Here is a 16,237-nt window from a genome sequence, read left to right as displayed (position 1 = left end):
CCTTTTGATTTTCTGACTCCAGCTCTCTGCACATTTCATTATAGTATCTTGCTTTATCGTCTCGGGCTGCCTTTTGAAATTTTCTGTTTAGCTCTTTGATTTCTTGGTTTCTTCCTTTAGCTTTGGCTTCTCGGCACTCTAATGCAATATTCAGAGTCTCTCTCATCGGACATCCATCTTGGTCTTTTCGTCTTTTCCGGCTTTTGTAACTATCTTTTGCATTCTTCATGTACGATATTCTTGATATCCTCCCAGAGTTCATTTGGTCTCTGCTCATTGGTGCTCAAGGTCTCAAACCCGTTCCTGAGATGGTTTTGAAATTCGAGTGGGATAGACTTAAGGTCAAGTTTTGGTTCCCATAGACTTGATTTAATTTTCCTCAACTTCAGCTTGAACTTGCTTATGAGTAGTTGGTGGTCTGTGCCACAATCAGCACCTGGCCTGGTTTTCACTGCTGATATTGAGCTTCTCCACTGAGTCTTTCCACAAATGTAATCGATTTGATTCCTATGCATACCATCAGGTGAGATCCATGTGTGTAGCCTGTTTTTATGTTTCTCATAAAAGGTATTTGCAATGAATAATCACTGAATATGCAGAACTGTATCATTCTATCTCCAGCCTCATTTCTCTCACCGAGCCCATATTTTCCAGCTACTGAACCTTCTTCTCTGTTCCCAACTTTTGCATTCCAGTCGCCCATTATTATCAATGCATCTTGATTGCATGTTTGATCAACTTCTTACTGCAAAAGTTGGTAGAAATCTTCTATTTCCTCCTCTTTGGCTCTGGTTGTTGGTGCATGTATTTGAATGATAGTGGTATTCACTGGACTTCCTTATATGTGTGTGGATATTATCCTATCTCTCACCACGTTGTATTTCAGGATGGATCTAGAGATGACTTGTTTAATTATGAAACCAACCCCATTTTTTCTCACCGTTTCATCCCCAGCATAGTAAATCATATAATCGTCTGATTCAAAATGTTCCATACCAAGCCATCTCATTTCGCCTATACCTAGTATGTCAATATTTATGCGTTCCATTTCTTTCTTAACAATGTCCAATTTTCCCACATTCATGCTTCTCACGTTTCGTGTTCCAATCACTAGTGTCTGTTTACAGCTGTCCTTCTTCTCTGTATTTCTGTTTCTAAGATCTCAGTCTCAATTGCCATGTCTGCTATTCCTAGCAATAGTCTAAGTGTGCTCTGCTGTACATAGGGTTTTCAAAGGCCTGTCTTTTCGGAAGTGGATCGATTCTGTGACTGGAGCAGTGGGAATAAGTGCGTTTGAGATGGCTAAGTTAGCACAGGATAGAACAACATTTAGAGCTCTTGTACATAGGGTCGCTATGAGTCGCAAGCAACTCGATGGCACATGACAACAACAACAGCAACAAAGTTCCTAAGGCTGGCTCCAGCACTGATCTGCACAGCTAAGTGTACACTTGTCTCTCCTCTCGTATATAACATCTGGAATGGAACATGACACTCGATGTAGGACCTAGGAAAAGGCCTGAAGATTCCTCAGATTTGCCAGTCTGGAGTAACTCTGTTGGTTTTCACTGTTATCCTCTGTAGGACTGACAGCTTTGTGAAGTTTTGAGGTTCCCAAAATCTACCTACAACTTACAATGTTGACCTTCCTGCAGTTTATTATTCATTTCTCCAGAGCAAAGCTCTCCTGAGTGATTAAACCCTTTTATGCTTGCAAATACCCTTGGAGCTCAGTTAATAGTAAAGAACATTGTAATGGGAAAAGGTCTCATTTTCCTCTTGTTTTTGTGGATGGAATAACTACAAAAACTCTGTTTTCTTGTCCTACATTGCAGTCTACTTCAAGCCTTTATTCTTTTTCAATATTAAGTTTTGATTTGTGCTGAGGGTCAGATTTTGGCCCCTTCGTCCTGAGATGGTGGGAACTATGCCAGCTCTATGGTCTCTGCTATAAAGACTGGGGTAGGGCTTTGTGTGCCTCTGCCTGTGGGTTGCTGGCTTAAAGGGCAGTTCCGTTTTTGGTCAGAGCCCAGGGTCTTCAGTACCCATATACTATGACTGAAAAGTGTGTGGGAGTGGGGGAATTAGCTTGCCCCAGCTAGAGGGAGATAAGAGGAATGGCTCTAGGAACAGAGGCTTTGGAAAAGGACATACAAGAGGAAGATCCGTTGAACATAATGATTTTTTTTCTCTTCCTTGCACTTCTAGGAAAACAAGCCTCTCAATGTCATGTTTTCTAATCCATGTGACATATTTTTCTGAAACTGAATTAAAATATTTTTGTGTTCTTTGACTCTTCTTGAAATCTAGAGAAACTGGGAGAATGACAACTGAGGGGAAGTTTCCTCTCCCGTCCTTCAGTCTCAAGCGTTCATACTCCCCTAATTTAACTTTTCTCAGGAGAGAAACAGTTTGTCCTGAACTGGTAACTGGGAATATCTTCAGGGAATCAAGTACAAGTAGCCAGAGATCTCATTATCACATAGTGAAAGGAGCAAGAAAAAGGAAGTTAAGCATGTAGAGAGCTAGAGGATTATTATAGGTACCAGAGTCACATGGAGGACTGATTATGAGCATCCTTACGGAACTCTTTAGCAAAGCATGGTACAGGTGGAAGACAGAGGACTAGGGAAGGCTAAGAAATAAGCTAAAGATATATATGTGGAGAAAAAGGCAAGTAGGGAAGAGGAATTAAGGTTGATTGAAAACCTAACAAAAATTTGTAATTGAATATTAAATTTGGTTCAATTTACGATCCCTGTAGGGCAAGGTTCTGGGTCCCTAATTCACTTTGCAGAAGTGCTGTTAGACCCAACAGTCTCAGTGGGAAAATAATGGACTCTCTTCTCCCATGCAATGTACAGCCTCTCAAACCCATTGGAGGATCATCTAGTTATGAGTTGACTACAACTTGACAGTAATGAGTTTGAGGTTTTTCCCCTATAATTACTGAAAAAGAAAGTTGCATTGGGTCAAACAATGCATATTTCAACAGATCCTCTAAATTATTGTAATGCATAATTATGTTTGAAAGCTATTGGTCAAGATAAATTTTAAAATCTCTTCAAAGTAAAATAAGTCAGCATTCCTCCTCTCCTCCCAAAAATTTACGTGATTTGCATCCATGTCAGCCTTTTAAATGGAGCCTACAGTTTCTGAGGAAAAGTAGGTATAAAAAAAACCATGCATACAACTTGTCTTTAAATAAACCAGAGTGAATCCTTTCCATGGAGTGAATTCTGGCTCCTCGGAATGCCATGCACGCTAGAGTATCCTATCCTTTAGGATTTTCAAGGATATGAAAAAAATGTCAAACCTCTTTTCCAAAGCACCTCTAACCTCTCTCATGTTATACAGTATTTTTCAAAATTATTGCTCCTGAGTGTTGCATAGTATTCCCCCAGATGAATGTTTCTCCGTCTAGTCATTTGTTGATGGACATTTGGGCTGTTTCTATATCCTTGCTATTGTAAATAATGCTGCTATGAACATCTATGTACAAATCTCCTTTTGTACTTTAGTTCTGTTTTCCTTGGTCTATATCTCTAACACTGTTGCTGTTATTGTGTACCACAGAGTCAAAACCGACCCATAGCTGACTCTCTGGAGTGTTTTCAGAGGCAGTTAATCATACAGGAGGAAATTTATCCATCCTTCTTCTGTGGAACAGCTGATGGTAAAAAATAAAGCTCCAGAAATTGATGGAATACCTATTGATGTATTTCAGCAAACAGATGCTACCCTGCATGTGCTCACCAAGTTGTGCTAAGAAATCTGGAGGATAACTACTTGGCCAACTGAGTGGAAGAGATCTATATTTATTCCCATTCCAAAAAAAGGTGACCCGACAGAGTGTGGAAATTATAAAACAATATCACACACTCACAAAATCCTGCTGAAGATTTTCCAGAAAAGACTCGAACAGTACATTGACAGAAAACTACCAGAAATACAAGCTGGGTTTAGAAGAGGCCATGGCACTAGGGACATTATTGCCAATGGAAGATGGATTTTGGCAGAAGGTAGAGAGTACCAGAAGAATATCTATCTGTGTTTCATTGACTATGCAAAGGCATTTGACTGTGTGGATCTCAATAAATTGTGGCTAACCTTGAGGAAAGTGGTAATATCAGAACACTTGATTGTGCTTCTGTGAAACCTATCCTTGAACCAAAAAGCAGTCCACAGAACAAAGCAATGAAACAACGCATGGTTCAAAATCAGGAAAGGAGTATGTCAGGGATGCATCCTGTCCCTGTACATTTTCAATCTCTATGCAGAACAGATAATTTGGGAAGCAGAGCTTTATGAGGAGGAATGTGGTATCAAGATAGGAGGAAGACTCATTAACAACCTATGATATGCGATAACATAACCTTGCTTATTGAAACTGAAGAAGACCTGAAGCACTTGCTGCAAAAGGTCAAGGACTGGGGTCTCAACATCAAAAATTTAAAGATTCTCAAGAGATGGAGGTTGTTAACAATTACAACTTGCTTGGCTCTCCAATCAACACTCTTAACACCAACAGTCAGAAAATCAAGACAAATTGCATTGGGAAAATTTGCTGTCATGGACCTGTCCAGACTGCTGAAGAGCAGTGATGTCAGTGGAGAGACAAAGGTGTGACCTAATCCAGGCAATTTTCTGCTCAATTATTTGTTATGCTTCAGAGGATTGGACAATGACTAAGGATGACAGAAGAAAAATTGATGCCTTTGAGTAGTAATGCTGGAGAAGAGTCTTGAACATACCATGGACTGCCAAGAAAACAAATATGTGGAGTCTTGGAGAGAGTGAAACCGAGTCAGTCTCTCCTTAGAGGCTAGGATTTTGAAGCTCTGTCTCACTTTGGGCATGTGGACAGAAGAGATCAGTCCTTGGAAAAGGATATCATGCTTAGAAGGGTGGATGGACAGCGAAGAAGAGGAAGATCCTAGATGAGATAGATTGATACAATAACTGAGACAATGGGGGTAGATGTGTAAGAATTGGTGAGACTGGCGCAGAACAAGGAAGGGTGGCACATAACAGCAACAACATACTATGACAGGTTTGGAAGCAGGAGTGATGTCAACTTCCTAAATAACATGTTTCTGAAAATTCTATAGATTTTGATAAATGCCAATAGCTGTAGAGGGTCTTCAGGCCTTTTATCCATAGAGTTGCTATGAGTTGTGCTCCACTCAAAGGCAATCAAAAACAACATCCATGAATAGGTAGCATTTCCCTATGTATTTAGGTTTCTTACAGTACTGTTTTATAATTTTATCTATAAAGATCTTTTGTACCTCTCATAAAGTTAATTCCCAAGTATCTCACTTTGTGGTTGGCTATTGTAAATGGTATTACTTCCTCATTTTCCTTCTCTGGGTTTTCTTTGTTGATGTAGATGAATGTCATTAATTTTTCTGTGTTGACCTTTTATTCGGCCAGTCTACTGAATTGATCTGCTAGGTCTAACTTTACTGTTATTGTTGAGTCCTTGGAATTTTCTGTGTACACTATCACATTGTGTACCTACAGCAAGAGTTTTATCACTTCTTTGTTGATCTGGATGCTTCTTGCTTCCTTCTCTTGTCATTGCCCAACTTACTCTTGAAGAAGACTATTGAACTCAAAGTGTTACCTTTTCTGTTAGCAGTCTATCACATTACACAATATGTCATCAGAGATCACTTGTCTTTGAATACAGAAAGTCAGTTTTTCTGGCCAGAGGCATAGTCCATGTTAAGGAGCCTTAATTCAGTCCGTCAAGGTCTCCCTGGTTGGAGGAGGAACAGATATCACAGATAACCAGTTCCAGATGTTGAATACTACCTGTGGCATCAAACAGCAACAGGCGTGATATTTTATGCACTGAAGAACACTAATCAGCCCTACTGTGAAGAGGCTGTCAGCTAAATTTCCTCTTCTCTTCAATTCCTTCACAGAACATCTGTTATAAGGAATTCCATGTAAGTAAAACCTGAGTCTCTTCTCTCTGGGGAATTTCCTTTAATGAGAGAGTCTTGTGGCTACACCTCATCTGTAGGGTTTTGAAGTGTGTTTCCTCCAATTAGTTATATCTTTATCCTGGACTATTTGGATAAAATTATATCTTTATCCTGGATTATATGGACTATAATACCATCATACTTCAGAATAGAAAAATACAGAGTCCAGCTGCCTAAAGAATGATTGTTGTTGTTGTTGTTGTTAATTGCCTTCAAGTTGAGCACAACTCTTTGTGACCCTATGAACAAAAGTCCTGAAGCCCCCCTATAACCATAGACATTTATCAAAGTTCATCGAGTTTTCAGAGGCATGTTTTTTAGGAAGTGGATTGGATGACACTCATATATAATTTTTATTTGATAAAAGTTTTTTTCTTGGATATAGTATTAAGTCAAATTTCATTCACTGAACACAAAGATTGTTTTACCTGTATTAACTAATTTATTTCTTACGTTACCTCTGAGGACAATGTTATTACTATCTCTGTATACTAATGGAGAAGCTGAGTAAAAGAGAAGTATGTGGCTTGCACTGGGAATGTTGGGTACTGAATACAGTAAATGGCAGAGACTGCATTGAAATCCTGGGACTGATTACATTTTCTTTGTCAATACATTGGACTGCTTATCTGCATCTCCTTGCAATGACTGTTACATCCTAAGGTCTGAGAACACGCCTTCTGGTCCTCACGTCAGATCCAGAGAGGTCTGATGGTGCAGCTTGACTCTACAGTAATGTCAAACAGCTTCAAAGTATCAGTTGTGCAAAGCCTATTACAAATTAAAAAAATTTAAAAATAGAGAACTATTCGTAAATAGGTAAACAATCCATGTCCTCGAGATTATATACTAATGAAAGAGCAAAAAAACAACCTTTAAAGTAGCAAATGCATTTCTCAGTAATATGCACAGTGTATATATGTCATTTGCCATGGAGTCTGTTCTGACTTAATGTAATTTCTTTGCATGTCAAAGTAGAACTCTACTACATACAGTTTTCAGAGGCTGGTTTTTGGGTTTTTTTCTGAAGTAGAATCCTGGAATTTTTCTGAACTGTCTCTGTGTGGACTAGTTCAACTTAATAGTCAAATGTATGTACGCCATCCCACTCAGGAACTCCACAAAGCAAAACCAAAAAGCAACCCAATCAAATAAGAACTCAATTGGACTTATCTTTTCTAAGTAGAGTTATACATGCATACTTGCTCACCAAGTAGTTTAGCTAGTCTCTGCTATGTCCACTGAGGAAATTTTTTTAATTTCTAATAAACTCTAAAAATCAAAGGTCCTGGGATTTACATACTTAGGAAAAAATTTAAAGACCATTGGGATTTTATATTTAAGAGAAAAAGCTCAATGTGATATTGCTAAAAATATTTTTTTTCTGTACTTTAGCTCTTGAGTGAAATGTAAGTTGTCCTGTACTCTTTGGTTGCTTGTCAAAGAAATGTTAGATTTTCTGATTTAATTGACTATTACAGAGACTCTTATGTAGGTATGAGAGAAAAAAATATTAGAACATTTTCAAATATATTTACACAAACCTTAGTAAGTAATGGTGATCATATTATTGATAACTAACTTGTCCTTTCTTTAGGTCAATAATACAATTGAATTGTATGTGTTAATACTCTTCAGCCAGGGAAATGACTAGATGTGTATCTTCTAATTCTACATAATTTCCATTTTGGTGACTGTTGTTCTTGTTGTTGCTGATTGGAGCACGACTCAGAGTGACCCTATGAAAAAAAACGCCTGAAGCCTTTCTATAACTATCGACATCTCTCAAAGTTCATAGCGTTTCCAGAGGCTAGAGAATTAATTCAACTTTTGTTAATTTTTGAAAAAAATTTTAAAATCTCAGTATAGTGAAGAAAATAATGAAGCATATAATTGTAAATCAACAAATTGATAAACAAAGCCTTTAAATCCTTCCAGATCTTTGATACCCTGTGCCATCATCATAATCTCTTATACATTCAAGTCCATTGAATGACTGTGCCAATCCATCTCATTGAGGGTTTTCCCTTCCTCCATTGAGCCTCCTCCATTCAAAGGATGATGAGTTTATCCAAGGAATGGGCACTAAAAACATACCCAAAAATATGACACAAAGTTTCATTATCCTTGCCTCCAAAGTGTATCTTGACTGCACCTTTTCCTAGAACAGTTTATCTATCGTTGCCTCCAATGTGTATCTTGACTGCACCTTTTCCTAGAACAGTTTATCTCTTTGGCCGGTCACAGAATAGTCAGCACTATTCTCAAATATCACAACTTGAAAGCACCAATTCTTCCACTTTCATCTTTATTAATCATCCAAATTTCAAATGCATAGAAAGTAGTTGAGAAGATCATGGTTTGGATCCGGTTCACTTTAGTCTTCAAAGCGACATTTGTGTTTTTCAGCATTCTAGAGAGGTTTCTAACAACAGACTTACCCAATGCAATGTCTTTTGATTTTCTGGTAGCTGATACCAAATGTATGCATCTCAAAGGTATTGATCCAAGGAAGATGAAATTGTTGAGAATTTATTTCTCTTCTCCGTTTATCGTGATGTTGCCTATTTGCCCAGCAGTGAAGATTTTTGGCTTCTTGATGTTGAGATGTACCATATAGTGAAGGCAGTAGTCTCTCATCCTCAGCAGCAAACATTTCAAGTCCTCCTCACTGAGAAAGCAAGACTGTGTCATCTGTATAATGCATGTTGTTGATAGGTCTTCCTCTGATCCTGATGTCACATTCATCTTCAAATGATTTGTTCTGAATGCAAATTGAATAGGTATGGAGAAATAAGTCAACCTGGGTGCACACTTTTCCTTATTTTAGCTATACAATGTTAAGACAGCAGATCCATGGGCTAAGCATAGGTTCTACATGAGCACAATTACTTACGGGTTCTGTTATTCCCATTCTTCTCTATGTAAATCATAATTTGTTATGATCAACATAGTAAAATATATTTGCACAGTCAATGAAAGACAAATATATATATCCTTCTTCTATTGTCTACTTTCAGGCAAAATTCACCTGACATTAGCAATCATACTCTTTGTGTCATGGTATTTTGTAAATCCATCTTGAATTTCTGGTCATACACTTTGATGTACTTTTTAACTGTTTTTTAATGATTGTTAGCAAGATTTTACTTAGATGTGATGATAATGATATTATTCTGTAATTTCCACATTCTGTTAGATAATTTTGTGGGGGAATGGGAACAAACTTGAATATTTTTCTGTTATGCACATAGCTGTCCCCCAAATTTTCTGGCAAAATTTTGTGAGTACATCTAGGGTTACATCTGTTTCTTGAAACATGTTAAATGGAATTTCATAAATTTGTGAGGCCTTACTTTTTACTAATGCCTTCAACGCACCTTCAAATTCTTCCTTTATAACCATTAATTCTTGATCATATGTGTAACTTGAAATGGTTCTGTGTCAGCCAATTCTTTTTAATAGAATAACTCAATGTATTCTTTCCATCTTCTTTTTGGATCATTCAGGCTTTTCCCCATGGTATCTTTCAGTATTGCAACTCAAGGCTTGAATTTGTTTTTCCATAGGTTGTTTTCTTTCCCTCACCCTCCCCCCAGCTGGAGAAATAATTAATGAATTCTTCCCTTTTTGTTTTCCAACTCCAGATCTTTCCATATTCATCAATAATACTTTGCTTTCTCTTCTCTCATTGACTTTTAAACCTTCCATCATCTCTTTTATTTGGTAATAATTCCCTTTGTTTGGATTTCTCAGTGTTCTAGTGCAATTTTCAAATTCTTCTGACATTAATTTTTGTCTTTTAAAAAAATAGTGTCACTGCTGTAGAATAGGACTAACATCAGGGTTGGGGTAAGAATGAGAAAAACTGGATGAATTATGTATACTGCATTGAAATGGATGAGGGAGAGAACAGTTTAAAATCAATATATTATAGGGCATTATGATTATCATAAGAGTCCAGAATGAGGGTTGCAGGGTGGAGTATACTTTGAAGGGGGTGGTGCAGGGGGATTGTATACCAATGAAGGAATTTTTCTTTTACTTTTCAAAGAGAAGAGCGAACTGGGCGTAGGGGTGGGTGGGCAGCGAGAAAAGTGAAACAATGAATGAATGGAAATCCAAAATCTCTGTAAATGATCATTGAAATGAACAATAAAAAATATTTTTATTGGTTTTCGTGCAATGATTGGTTTACATTGTATTTCACTCATATACATTGTGTTCCATACAATCCATCATTTATATTGTGTCACACAATCATTAATACATACTGTATCCCATATAATTAATGACAATTGACCTATGCCTATTATTACACCATCTTCTCAAGTCCGCATTGAATCTTTTCTATTCCCTCACCTCCCTCCCTGTTCACTTACTAAACCTCCCGGTTCACTCACTAAACTTTGCTATCCAGATGATTTAGACCCTTCACCTTCCCGCATCCCATTTTGGACATTTATATATGTCTTACTAGTTATCTTTCTATTTTAGCAATAATGATTTGATGTGATATTTGTTTTTGTGAGACTGAGTTAGTTCAAATATCATAATGGTTTTTAGACTCTCCCGTGTTTCACAGTATTTTACAGAATCATTATCCTTAGCACTGCATAGCCGTTCAGTGAGTGAATGTTCATGTTTCTCAGTCCATTAGTTTGTTGATGGATTTGGGCTGTTTCCATGTTCTTTTGTTAGTAATACTGCTATAAACATAGGTATACATATTTCTATTCATGTCTTAGTTCTAATTTCCTTGGGGTTTATTCCTAGTTCTCAGTTGATGTGCTGTTCCAGTCATGTTTGTTTGTTTTTTTTGATACATTCTTCGGCAGAATCTTGTTTGCATGTGATATTAATGATATTGTTTGATAATACCCGCACATTGTTGGGTCACCTTTCTTTGGAATGGGAACAAATATAGATCTCTTTTAGTCAGTTGGCCAGGTGGTTGTCCTCCAGATTTCCTGGCGTAATATGTCAATTGATATCCCATCAATTTGTGAGGCCTTACTTTCTACTAACTTCTTCAATGCACCTTCAAATTCCCCCAACATCACCATCTGCTCATGAAATTCTTATGTGTCTGCCAAATCCTTTTCATACAGTGACTCTGTATATTCCTTCCATCTTCTTTTAATACTTCCTAGATCGTTGAATATTCTACACAACCACATCAACAGAGACCTACCAGAAGTGCAGGCTGTGTTTAAAATGGATTGGGGTACTAGGGATATTGTAGCTAATGTTAGATGGAATATCAATAAGTGTTTCATTGATTATGCAAAGGCGTTTGTTGTGTGAATCACAACAAACTGTGGCTGACTCTGAGAAGAATGGGAATACCAGAACACTTGATCATGCCAATGCAAAACCTATATATGGATCAGCAGGTAGTCATCAGAACAGAGCAAGGAAACACTGCATAGTTCAAAATTGGGAAGGGTGTGTGCTACGGATGTGTCCTATCTCCATAACGTTTCAATGTATATGCAAAACAGATTATCCAGTAGGCTGGGCTCTATGAGGAGAAATGTGATATTAGGTTTGGAGGAAGATTCATCAACAATCTCCATTATGCAGATGACACAACCCTGCTTGCTGAAACTGAGGAGGACCTGAAGCACTTGCTGAAGAAGGTGAAGGACTGCAGCCTTCAATATGGATTGAGGCACTCAATATCAAGAAAACAAAGATTCTTTCCACTAGGCCAAATGACAGCATCATGATAGATGGTGAAGATATTGAGATTGTTAACAGCTTTAGTTTGCTTGGCTCCACAATCAACGCTCTTGGCACCAGAAGCCTGGAAATTAAAAGACATATTGTGATAGGAAAGTCTGCTGTTAGAGACTTCTCCAAAGTACTAAAGAGCAATGATGCCATTCTGGAGACTAAGGTGCATCCAGTACAGGCCATGGCCTTTGCAATCACTTGCTATGCATCAGAGAGCTGGACAATAAGTAGAGATGAAAGAAGGGGAATTGATGCCTTTGAGCTGTGGTATTGGATAAGACTAGTGAATGTACAATGAACTGCTAAGATAATGAACAGGTTCATCCTAAAGAGGGTTAAACCAGGCTTCTCCTTGGAAGCAAGGATTCTGAAGCTTCATCTGACATACTTTGGACATGTTGCAAGGAGGGACCAGTCCTTAGAGATGGAAGTCATGCTTGAGAGGGTGGAGGGACAGCACAGGAGAGGAAGACCCTCAATGAAATGGATTGATTCAGTGACTGGGATAATGAGGGTAAGTTTGTCAGAGACAGTGAGATTGACACAGAATAGAACAGGGTTTAGGGCTGTTGTACATAGGGTCACTATGTGTCTCAGGCAACTCAATGGTACATATCAACAACATATTTCAATAGTGGAATAGCTGAGTCATGTATAAATTCTATGTTTTGCTGTTTGAGAAAATTTCGCTTTGCCTTTCAGAATGGTTGTACCATTCATTTCTAACTTTCTTTCTCCCCTGTGTTTGTAATGACCTTTTGCTTTCTTCATTCATAGGTAAGATCCTTTATGTAATCCCACAGTTCATCTGATCTTTACTAATTAGTCTTCAGTGCCTTAACACACAGTTAAGAAAACACATTTACAAGAGGAGATCTCAAGAACTTAACAGTGAAATTGTCCCTGTCAATTAATAACTTCCATTAAAAGAATTACCATTGATGTCCTCTGCACCATTAAAAAAATTGGAAGATTTTCTTCATCAAACTCTGTGTCTGAAGGAGCAAATGAAGAAAAAAGGCTTGTACCTTTTTCTTCAGTTTGAATATATAAATCAAGTTATCATGTATAAAAATTATGCATTTACTAAAACATTGACTGTAATAATTTGTAGTGGTGCAAACTATTGAAATTTGACTTATTTGTTGTCCTTCAGACTAGAGGAAGGAAAATGCAGCATCAGCACGGGAAGTTTTATTAATAACCTGTTGCATATGCAGATATACTTAAACACACAATTTTTTTCCCTGCCTACTCCAGCCAGACCTTGTTTTTTCCCATCCAGTCAGAATCAACCTACACTTGAACTGTTTCCAGATTTTCAGAGGTAGTAAATGGCACGGGAGAAGATTGTCCATTTTTCCTCCCACAAAGCAACTAGTGGATTCACCCTATGGCCTCCAGATTACCAGTGTGACTTTTTACCACCAGGCCACCAGAGCTCCCATCAGAATTGGAAGAGGACTTATCAACCACTCTGTTATGCAGATGACATAACTTTGTGTACCAAAATAAAAAAGAACTTGAGACATTTATTGTAGAAGATCAGCAATTTCAATATAGATGGTGTTTTAACATAAAAAACAAAAACCCAAAATCCTCGCTACATGGCCCATACACAGCATCATGATAGATGAAGAAAAGACTGAAGTTGCTAATGATTCCATCTTGCTCAGATCCACAGTCAACAACTTTGGCATCAATAGTCAAGGAATCAAAAGACTCATTGAGGAAATCTACACTTAAAGCCCTATCCAGAGTGCTAAAAAGCAATGATGTCAGTCTAAAGACTAAAGTGTGCCTGATGGAAAGCATCATCTTCTCATTTGCTTGCTATGCATCAGAGAGCTGAACAATGAATGACTAAGGATGACAGAAGAGCAAATTGATGCCTTTGAGCTGTGGGTGTTGGAGAAGATTATTGAACATACTATGGACTGCCAAGAGAATGAACAGTTCTATGCTAGAGAGAATGAAAGCAGATTGTTCCTTGAAGGCAAGAATTTTAAAACTGTCTCACATACTTTGGGCATGTTGTCATCAAGAACTAATCTGTGAAGAAGGACATCACACTTGGAAGGGTAGAAGGTCAGTGCAAGAGAGGAAGACCCTGGATGAGATGGTTTGGCACAGAGACTATGGCAAAGAGGTCAAGTGTTTCATAGTTGGTGATATTGACACTGGGTAGGACAAGGTTCAGAGCATAGGACATAGGATCACTATGAGTCAGAGTTAATTCAATGGCACAGAACAACAAAAATGACATATGCAAATGACATAATCCTAAGTGATGAGAGTGAGCAGGATTTGGAGCACTTACTGCTGAAGACCACAGACTAGAGTCATCAGTTTGGATTATGCTGATAAGTAAAAGAAAAAAAACCACCAGGACTGGATCAATAGGCAACATAATGATAAACAGAAAAAGTTATTAATTTTATTTTACATGGTTCCACAATCAACGAGCAGGAAGGCATTATGTATAAAATAAATGTCTTATTCCATTGCACAATTCTAATACAAAATACCTATCACTTGAGAAATAAGATGCACTCAACTCAAACCATTGATAGGACTCAAACAACAGTGGATACATGCCTATGCAAGGCCCATCATTCTAATCAATTATTGCATGATGGTTATTCCAGGAATTAAAGATTTACAATCAAGTCCCTTTGGCATAGTTGTTCTATCCTGTGCCATCCTCACACTTCCTCACAGACAATTTCAATCTCCTCTCCATCCATCATGATACTGCCTATTGTTCCAAGGTAGGAATCTTTGTTTTCTTGATACTGAGATGCAGTCCATAGAGAAGATTGCATTCCTTGATTTTTTTGCAATAAATGCTTCAAGTTCTCCTCACTTTCAACAAGCAAGGTTATGTCATCTGCATCATGCAACTTATTGATGTGTCTCCCTCCAATCCTGATGCCACACTCATCTTCATAGAGCCCAGATTCTCAGATAATTTGTTCAGCATACAGACTGAACAGGTATGGAGAGAATACAATCTTGATGCACTCCCTTCTCAAGTTTATACCATGTAGTGCTTCCCTGCTCTCCAGAGCCTCCAGGTTCAGGCATAGATTTCACAGGAGCACAGTTATATGCTCTGGGACTCCCTTTTCTCAATGTTAGCAACAACTTGTTATGATCCACACAGTCAAATGCCTTTCCATAGTCAATAACGCACAAATAGACATTCTTCTGGTATTCCTTACTCTCAGCGAGGATGCATCTGACATTAGCAATGATATCCCTAATGCCATAGCCTCTTCTAAGTCATTCCTGAACTTCTGTCAGTCCCCTATCTATGTACTTTTCTAGCTGTTTTTGAATTATCCTCAGCAGTATTTTGCTTGCCTGTGATATTAATAACATTGTTCAAAAATTTCCATATTCAGTTGGATCACTTTTCTTGGGAATGGGAACAAATATGGACTTCTTTCAATCTGTTGGCCAGACATCTGTCCTCCAAATTTCATGTTATAGACTGGTGAGCACGACAACGGCTGCATCTTTTAATTGAAAAGTCAATAGGTTTCCCATCAGTTCCTGGGATCTTATTTTTGCCAATGTCTTCAATACAGCATCTACTTCCTCCTTTACTACAATTGGCTCTTGTTATGTACTTCCTGAAATTTTTCAGTATCACTCAATTCTTTCTGGTATAGTGATTTCTGCGTATTTCCTCCATCATCTTTTGATACTTTCTGGATCATTCAAATATTGCCAGAAACATTTTTCAATATTGTGACAAGAGGCTTAAATTTGTTTTCTACTTCTCTCAGCTTACAAAATGCAGTGCAAGTTCTTCCCTTTTAACTCCCCAGTTCCAGCTCTCTGCACATTCCATTATAATACTTTGTGTTGTCCTTTCAAGCTGCCCTTTGAAATCTTCTGTTCAACACTTTGACATATTTTCATGTTTTAGTGTCTCGACACTCCAGTGCATCCTTTAGAGTCTCTCTTGACATCATTTTGATTTTTTCTTTCTTTTTTGTTTTTGTAACAACCCTTTGCTTTCTTCATGGATGATATGGATCAGAACACCTGCTCTTCGATCACCGCTGTTCAATGCCTCAAATTCTTAAGATGATCTTGAAATTCAGATGGAACTGATTCAAAATTTTATCTCGTTTCTGTGGACTTACTTTAATTTCCTACTGCTGCAATTTGAACGTGTATATGAGTAATTGATGATCTGATCCCCAGTCCACCTATGGTCTGGCTTTCACTGCCGATACTGAGCTTCTCCAACTATTTCTTCCACAAATATAGTCAATCTGATTCCTATGCAGCCCATCAGAGATCTATGTGTAGAGTCGTAGTTTTTATCTTTTTAAAAAGGTGTTTGCTACATGTTTAAGGGGAGGCTTCTTGAGCTGAACCTTCCAGGTTATGTGGGAGGTGTTTCTCTGATCATGGATGATTCTGCCCTGCTCAAAGCTCTGTGTGTGTGCGTGTGTGTGTGTGTGTGTGTGTGTGTGTGTGTGTGT

At 37.9% G+C, this 16,237-nt stretch overlaps 1 protein-coding gene and 1 pseudogene across 1 annotated transcript in view; both read left to right on the top strand.

Annotated features, from left to right (window-relative positions):
- The window catches only part of LOC102866349, a 2,271-nt pseudogene extending 670 nt beyond the window's left edge, over positions 1–1,601 (top strand).
- USH2A (Usher syndrome 2A (autosomal recessive, mild)) overlaps positions 1–16,237 on the top strand; it is a 1,454,174-nt gene that overhangs the window by 965,275 nt on the left and 472,662 nt on the right. The window lies entirely within an intron of this gene.

This window comes from Elephantulus edwardii, unplaced genomic scaffold (genome assembly GCF_000299155.1).
Source record: "Elephantulus edwardii isolate Elephantulus edwardi_28Jun2011 unplaced genomic scaffold, EleEdw1.0 scaffold00090, whole genome shotgun sequence".
Classification (NCBI taxonomy): domain Eukaryota; kingdom Metazoa; phylum Chordata; class Mammalia; order Macroscelidea; family Macroscelididae; genus Elephantulus; species Elephantulus edwardii.
The sequence above is the reverse complement of the archived record's forward strand: the minus strand, read 5'-3'. Positions and strand labels throughout refer to the sequence as shown.